Source organism: Castor canadensis, chromosome 15 (assembly GCF_047511655.1).
Source record: "Castor canadensis chromosome 15, mCasCan1.hap1v2, whole genome shotgun sequence".
In the NCBI taxonomy this organism is placed as follows: Eukaryota; Metazoa; Chordata; class Mammalia; order Rodentia; family Castoridae; genus Castor; species Castor canadensis.
The window spans coordinates 46,511,614-46,519,685 of NC_133400.1; the positions used below are offsets into that span (position 1 = coordinate 46,511,614).

General features: G+C 34.4%; 1 pseudogene; it reads left to right on the forward strand.

Annotated features, from left to right (window-relative positions):
- The first annotated feature begins 827 nt into the window (after positions 1–827).
- On the forward strand, positions 828–7,627 carry LOC109702968 (integrin beta-1-like; annotated as a pseudogene).
- Positions 7,628–8,072: the final 445 nt, after the last annotated feature.

Here is an 8,072-nt window from a genome sequence, read left to right on the forward strand (position 1 = left end):
TTGGAAAGCTTTGTTTTTTTTTCTCTCACTTGTTCACATTATATTGTTTGAATTTATATACATTTACATATATAATATATAAATAAATATATAATATATGTTTTATATATAATTATACGTATATAATTTTTTGACAACTACTTAAGCTAAACCTCTTTGGTATTCTTTCTTTCTTGAGATTAGCTCAAGCTCCCTCTAAACTTGTGATGCTCCTGCCTTCAGAGTGCTGGGATTACAGGTTCAGGATTCCATATCCTGGCCTTTTCATTTTCTATTTTTGTAGAAGGGGCAGGTACTTCTGCATAACTGTTAGTTTGGGTGCTGCTTCAAGACAGCAAATAGTTAAGTGGGAAGTTTAGCAACATGAGGTCATAGGCATTTTTGAATGCATTTGGTAAGGTATGAATTGAATTTTGAAACTCTGTGAAAACTGATTCAGAAAAAACAGTTAATAAACCTAATGATTAGATGTTAGAGTGGTCTATTTAATATACAGAGTATTTATTACCTGATGTTTCACATAGAGATTCTAACACACATACCGAATAAATGTTCATAGGCATTATTATTATTATTGGTGGTGTTAATCCTGGAGATTGAACTCAGGGCCTCTGCTACTTCCTGGAGACATGCCCCTCTAATCCTTTTCCTTTTATTTAATTTGTTTTTCAGATAGGGTCTCATGCTTTTGCCCAGTTTGTCTCCATCTGCCACCTTTTACCTCCACCTACTAGGCCCACATGACCAGCTTTTTTTTTTTTTTTTTTTTTTGAGATAGGGTCTCTCTAATTTTTGCTCAGACTGGCCTCATAGGTGGGGCTGTGGATATGCTTCACCACAGCTATCCTTTTTATGATCTGGAAAATCAACAAACTCATGGTACTTCTTTTGAAAGCCCTATACTGGTGCTGTCTCCCATGAGTAGTGATCAGGCTTCTTTCAAGTGGCTTTACAGGGTTCATGATCAGATTCCTGCCGTCCAGAATGAGGGTAGTGAAATGGGAGAATGATAGATTACACAAAGATTTCGAGAGGTTGAAGTGAAGAAAGAGAAGGCAAAAGCATTCAATGTACTCAGCAATAAAAGGAAATATGTAAAACGGTGGATTCTGAACTGTTACTGTGTAAAAACAGAAACCAGAAGTGGACTTTTTAGAAGATGTTTTGCTCTTTGATAAATAAGTCTTGCAAAATGTTGGCATATGTAGATGAGCCATGAAAATAAAGCTGAAGGTCTGTTTAATCTTGTGTAAACCACGGTGCATTCATATTTGGAATCATGGTGCCCAGTTGTTCTCTATACATCTCAAAAAAATGTTGAATTAGAATTATTTCACCTCACCTGGGGGCTACCACATGCAAATGTGATGGAAGAAACTGTAAAGAAAACATTGATAAGTTTAAATTACGTTAAATTAGCAACAACCCAATATTTGATGTCAGAACACTATAAACAAGATGGAAAACTAAACAAAGTTTAACTTCTTTAATATGTGCAAAAATCCAGTAAAAACCAATGTGAGCAATGTGCATGATTCATGTAAAGTAAATAATGTTCACCAAGTTGTTTGAAAACTTCTTACATTTATGATCATTCAAAATGATAGATTCTGAGACTGTGCCTTTGAATATCATGATGAATGTTAGGTAGATTAATAGAACCTAGTCTTTTTTATTAAAGACAAGAGAACTATGTCCTTTCATGACTTTGAGTGTCAAGGTGATCTGAAATTATCAATGTTCTCTTGAGACAGGTCTGGTTTAGCTTGGAAGTTAGGTCAGACTATTCATGCATAGCTTTTATGAATATTGTATCATTTGTCATTGTGATACTGATTTTTTCATTTTTTTCTTCTGAAAGTTCAAGTGAAGTGGCTTATTTTTCTTTTTTCCTAACAGATAAAAATAAATGTTTAAAAGCAAATGTTAAATTACGTGGAGAAGGTATTCAAGCAGGTTCAAATTGTGGATGGGGAGAGCAAAAATTCAGTAAATAAGATGGCTTGCATCCATTCCATTTATTCTCTGATTATTAAGTGTTGTCCAATGCTGTATCCTTGGGAAATACTGTATATGAATTTTCACTTGAATCAATTTTATTGGCTAATGTGTGAGGGCTGTTGAACACATTGGCCACCAGGCACAGGTGGCTATTGAGCCCTTAAAAGGTGGGTGTTGCAAATTGAGAACTACTTAAGTCACAAAAACATGCCAGATTTAAAGACTTGCATTAAAAAAATTAATAATGTTCAAATGAGAAATGATTATATTTTATGTAAATATGTTAATCATCAAATAAATTTTGTTTCTCTCCTTTTTTTAATCTTGAGACAGGGTCTCACTTTTATATCCCAGGCTGTCCTGAACTCAAGATCCTCTTGCCTCGGCCTCCCCAGTGCTGGGATTATAGGTGTATTCCACCACACCTGGCTCAAACTTTCTTTTTTCTATTGTGCTTGAGATCAAGCATAGGGCCTTATGCATGCTAGGTCCTGGGTTGTAAACTCAAGTTTTTGAACTTGCAAAGCAGGTGCTCTACTGCTTGAACAACACCTCCAGCCCATTTCTCTCTCTTTTTTTATTGGTGGTACTGGGCCTTGAACTCAGGGCCTAAAATTTGAACCACTCCACCACTCCTTTTTGTGAAGGTTTTTTTCATGATAAGGTCTCCGGAAATATTCACCCTGGCTGGCTTTGAACCATGATCCTCTTGATCTCTGCCTCCTGAGTAGCAAGGATTAAGGGCGGGAGCCATCAATACCCACTGCTAGGTTCTATTTTACTCCGTTCTCCTCCTTCCTTTTAGCATGGGTGCTAGTGTATGCTTACATATATATAACATATCTTTGTGGCAGTTACCAAATTTGTATTGGATAATTTTAAAGAAAGCGATACTCATTTAGTTTTCCCCTCCCTTTTTGGTTAGGGAAGGTATAAATTAACCTTAATTGTATTTGTTTTAAACTGATAGAGTTGATTTACAAACTACTATAAACCCTTGAAGTTAGGGTTTGAATTTAATCACTTAAAAAAACTACCTTGCCTAACATGGTATCTTATAAAGAACGCTTACTAAATTTTCAATGAGTGAATATTTGAATGAATACATCAGAGCAGGATGTGAGGAGTCAATTTGAGGTCTTAAAAATAATAAATAGAAAGAATAACTTATACTAGAAATAAGAAGGTTTATTATCTTCACCCAGTCTTTTGAACTCAAATTGCAAGTGTCTAAATATAGATGCAAATGTTCAAATGTCAGAAGCGGCAGCTAGTGTGACCATTGAAAGATAAAATGAGACGTTTTTATTTCAGAGTTTTTCTAATGACATTTTCTGCTCTCCTCAAATGGTACTGGGGTTAAACTAGCTACAGAGCAGAGAATGTATAGTGTGGGTTTTCTGTGGCAAGGTTTATTTAATGGAAAGTCTTCGCTTTCTTCTAGGAAATAAGGATAACTCCTTTTTATGTGTTGTTTCAAGTAGAATTTAATAATGTTAATAGTACAGTTTTGCACACAAGGTTTCAAATAAGTGGTAGCTGCTGTTATCAACTTCCATTGTATGGGGCCATACATACAATATAACTATAACTTGCAGTTAAAGGCTATCCTAGCCAACTGTTCTTTAAATATGTAGCCTTTGAAGCTTGGGGCATAATTCCATAATTAATTAAGGTTTTTTGGCATATGCATAGTGAAATTTTAATTGGGTTTATGACCTTAAGTTTTTTGGATCGTCTAATATTTGAAATTAGTAATTTAGCAGTATCTTGTGCTTTGGTAGTAATGTAGGTTTGATAATAAGTAAAAATAGTACAGTTTTGACCCACTTATCCTTTCACTTTCTTTCTCTTCCAGCTGTTTCTGGATTGATGCTCATAAATGTTCTCATGATTGTTGCATTTTCCTTATAAAATTACTTACAAATGCTAATGGTGTGTTATTTAATATGTGTAGTCAAATCATACACCATGAAATTCATAATGAATAGTACTGTATTTAATGTCATTAGTGTTTTTGAGTGTACTCTCACATTTCATGAAATACTTTTGTTCAAAATCTTTACATCTGTATTAGCAGCATTTTTGTCTTTACTAACACATTTCTCTGTCAGGTGAAATTTTTATTTTCATCTAAGTTATTTGAGATATAGCACATTTTGACTTCATGTCATTATTGGAAATTTATTTCCATACCATAAGTATCTATCTGCATATCATTAGGACTTTAAAATTTTTCAAGATAAAATTTAAAAATCTTCTCTATAATAGAAGAAAATACTTAAAATATTTTGAAACTTTTGAGAATAATTACTGTTTGTCTGATTTCTTTGTCTCTGTTTTAAAAATGCCACCAGTAGTTGAGATGTATTTAGGCTAATATGGTTTCCCCAAACACTGGGCTGCTAAAAATACTATGAAAGGAGAGAGTACTATGTAATACAAAAGACATGGTAAGGATTTTTTTTAATAAGGGAAGTTATTAGCAAAATATCATTTGATATTTGGGCATTTATATTGCTAATAGCTATTAACCTTGCTTAACAAGTAATTTCAGTGAAGAAATATAGTTAGTGCTTAGGTACTCTGATAATGAATGTGGAACGTTAAAATTATATACACTTAGGGCAATCTTGGGACAGGGACTACTTTCTTAGAATTGATTCTGTTTGTTTTTCACCAAAAGCACTTACTATGATTTTAATGAGTAGAACATTGTGTGTAAAAGCCATGATTTAAGTACATTAGAAATCATTTGATTTTTGTAAATTATGTACTTATAATTATGATTATGTAAAAACAGTTTGACTATTGCACTCTTTGGGAACAATATTTTATATATCATTTATACATTTTTACAAGAAGGAATGCCTACTTCTAATAATGTGATGATTTAGAAGCTTTAAAAGAGAAGGGTTGCCACTCAGATGACATAGAAAATCCCAGAGGCTCCAAAACATAAAGAAAAATAAAAATGTCACCAATAGCAAGGGAACATCAGAGAAGCTCCAGCCAGAAGATATTACTCAGATCCATCCACAGCAGTTAGTTTTGCAATTATGATCAGGTACAGAAATACACCTCCAACCTCATATTTCAGTTTTTGGCACAACCTTTATGCAAGTCTTTTAATCAGCTTCTATAGAGGGCTCATTTTCACTTGTGTACTGGCAACTAAAAGATGCAGAATAGATTGAATTTTGGAAAGTTTTTATGGACTTAACAATTTGTAAAACATACCTTGAATAATACTGTGTTGCCTAATGTCAGAAGCAAATTTACTTAAAGTCAGAAAGTATTATTGAGCCTTGAGTCTACTGAGTTTTTAAAATAATTGTGTCCATCTTCTGTTGTAATTTTGTAATACAAAAGCAACATTTTAATCCACTTGTTTCCTTTGTGTTGGTTTGTTACTTTTAAGTAATAGTTCTTTAAGTACCTGTGATAGTCCATATAAAGAAATATGCCCTCTTTCTGTCTTTCTTGCTTCCATCCTTTCTCTCAGGAGAATGGTATGTGCTCCTTGTCAATCTACTCTTCAGCTTGTGCAGTGAGGTGTCCACTTCAATGGTACTGTATGTAATGTGACACAAATTTTGCCTCTAGGATAATGAAATGCCTGATTGTCTTCCATTCATCCCTTAATTTATTTTATAAACCTGTCAAGAACCCTAGATTGTATTTAATTACTAATCATTATTTCATTAGTAATCACTAATTAGTATTAGACATTCAGTTCATAGAAACTTAGATGTGATAACATACTTTTTTTAAAAAATGCAAGTTTGTGTATACATTCATCTGACCATGTACATTTTTTGTTGTAAGGTTTTGGCTCATTTGTGGAAAAAACTGTGATGTATTGTGGTGTTCTATTAATAAAACACCAGTACAGCTCAGGAACCCTTGCACAAGTGAAGAGAACTCCTCCAACCCATTCAACTTCAAAAAATGTTCTCAGTCTTACTGATAAAGGAGAAATATATAATGAACTTGTTGTTAAACAGCACATGTCTGGGAACCTGGATTCTCCAGAAGGTGGATTTGATGTGATCAGGCAGGTTGCCATTTGCAGAGTAAGTGCATTTGTTTTCTACAAGGGTCCAGTTTGGTTATTTTTGTGGATTTTAAGTGCAGTTTTACCAAAAGTTACTAAAAACATGACCTTAATTAACAAATCATTAGGCTGTGTCTGAGAAGTGCAGGGACTAACTGGAAGTGCTTTTTTAGGAAAAAGTTGCTGAGCAGTGATGTGGAGGAGTTTCTTTTGACAGGATCTCTGTTGATCAGCAAGATTATAAGAAGAAAAGAGAGAGATTTTGGGAAGAAAAGAGAGAGAACTGAATTAGGTAAAAGTACAATGGTCACTTACATGAAAAGTAAAAGATTTCTGTTGAGTTATTGTGAGCAGCATTTTAAAATTGAAATCTTTTCCTTATGAAGTCATGATTTGCTGGAGGAATGTCACAGTTGCTGGTGTTCTCTACAGATGCCGGGATTCACTTTGCTGGAGATGGGAAACTTAGAGACATTGTTTTACCAAATGATGAACAGTGTCACCTGGAATACAAAGTATACACAATGTGCCATTATTATGTAAGTCCTTACCTAGCAGATGGGTTAATGTTGAATTTCAGTGTGTAATGTTAACAGTATTGTGGGTAACTGCTTTGTGGGTTGTTCAAGGTCAAGGATTTGTTATTCGGTAAGCCTAGACCATGATCTAATGTCCAAGCAATTATTGCTGTTGGCAGAGATGTGTGTTGTGTTTGCTCCTTGCACTCAGACAAGGGTGACAGGTGGATGGAGTGGTTGAGACACCATGTTACTTCTGTCTTCAACTAGCTTTCACCTCTCTTGCATACACATTTGGTAGCAAACTTGCTATTATTTCTAAGCAAAGTATCTAAGGTTATACTTTTGTACTGCATTTCTGTTACTTATGCCTCCTACATAGCTGGAATTACAGTGTGCACCACCATGCATGGCTTTTTTGTTGAGGTGGGGTCTCCAACTTTTTGCCTGAGTTGGCCTCCAATCACAATCCTCCCAAGGTGGGATTACAGGCTCAAGTCAATGTAACCAGCTCTAATCCTGTTGTTTTTCTAAGGTGACAGGTAATAGACCCTTTAATAATGAGTGGTTCTTTAATTTTCTTGTCTTAACATTAATGTACAAAGACTATCTTACTACTTAAGACCATTTCACTGTGGAGGTTCTTATACATTCATGAAAATAGAAGACTAGAAAACCAGATACACTCTACCCAGCACAGCAGTTATTTACATTTGTTATTATTTGAAAGGAGTCTTGTCTAAGGAATCCAGTTATATATGCAAGTCATTATTGTTTTCATAAGGTACTGTAAAATTCACATACTGTAATCCTAGCATTCAGAATGTGGAGGCAGGAGAATCACAAGTTCAAGACCAGCCTGGGTTATGTAGTAAGACCTTGTCTCAATAATATAAAACCAAACAAAAGATCAGAATACATTAGAAGGATGTTTTACATATTGAATTGTACTACTTCATTTCTAAGGATTATTCACCTTGATCAGAAGCTCAGTGATAATAATATTCAGAGGATTTTTGTAGTTACTGAAAAATTTCAGCCCATTTGCTAGGTAAATATATGTGAAATAATTCAGATGTTTAATGATACACATTAAACATTGGATTATAATGTTTTTAAATAATCTGAAGGCAATTATAATATTATGGTAACTATTGTGCTTTACATACACCACTATTACAGACCCTCTCCTAATCTTTGGTTGAATTTTAGGTATTTTTTACCTATGCCATGGGATTTGGAAATGACCAAATGTTTTGGAAAGTCCCATGACAGAGAGGGATTTTGCAAAGGTTTTCATGATTCCAATTGTTCAGCGTCTTTCCATAATTGCTCTCTGTCCCTGATAAGGGTTGCTTGTCACTGCAACCCCCTCTATTTGTCCTTAGATAGCTGATATTTTAAATAGGGGCCATCTTTGTTTTTTGTGGGGGAAGGTATGGAAGCAGTATTGACAGACCTGAAATATCCTGCATTCTGGGCAAGTGCCACTGTGC